We start from the raw sequence: 267 nt of genomic DNA on the forward strand, positions 1-267 counted from the left end.
GGCGGGGCGCGCCTCGCCCCCCCCGGCCACTCACTCGGCCAGCGCCGGGCTGCTGCCCCAGCGTGCCCGTGGCCACCTCCGGCCATCGCCGCCTCAGAGCAGCCCGCAGGCTCTGTAACCCATGGACAGGCCGTTGGATCAAGGGAGAAGCTGGCTCCGTCCTTGCCAGCTCTCCCAGTGCTGCACCAAGTCCCCGTGGCCGGACTTGGGGACGTAACGCAGGCTGGCTGTGTCTTCAAGGGCGGTTTTCCGAGGGCAGAGCCGCAC

The 267-nt window shown here is 70.8% G+C and overlaps 1 protein-coding gene across 1 annotated transcript in view; it reads left to right on the top strand.

Moving 5' to 3' along the window:
* Positions 1-267, top strand: part of NTNG2 (netrin G2) — a gene marked incomplete at both ends in the record, with an annotated part of 26,886 nt that overhangs the window by 17,404 nt on the left and 9,215 nt on the right. The gene's annotated exons all lie outside the window — the stretch shown is intronic.

The sequence above is a fragment of the Eurypyga helias genome, unplaced genomic scaffold (genome assembly GCF_000690775.1).
Source record: "Eurypyga helias isolate BGI_N326 unplaced genomic scaffold, ASM69077v1 scaffold12625, whole genome shotgun sequence".
In the NCBI taxonomy this organism is placed as follows: Eukaryota; Metazoa; Chordata; class Aves; order Eurypygiformes; family Eurypygidae; genus Eurypyga; species Eurypyga helias.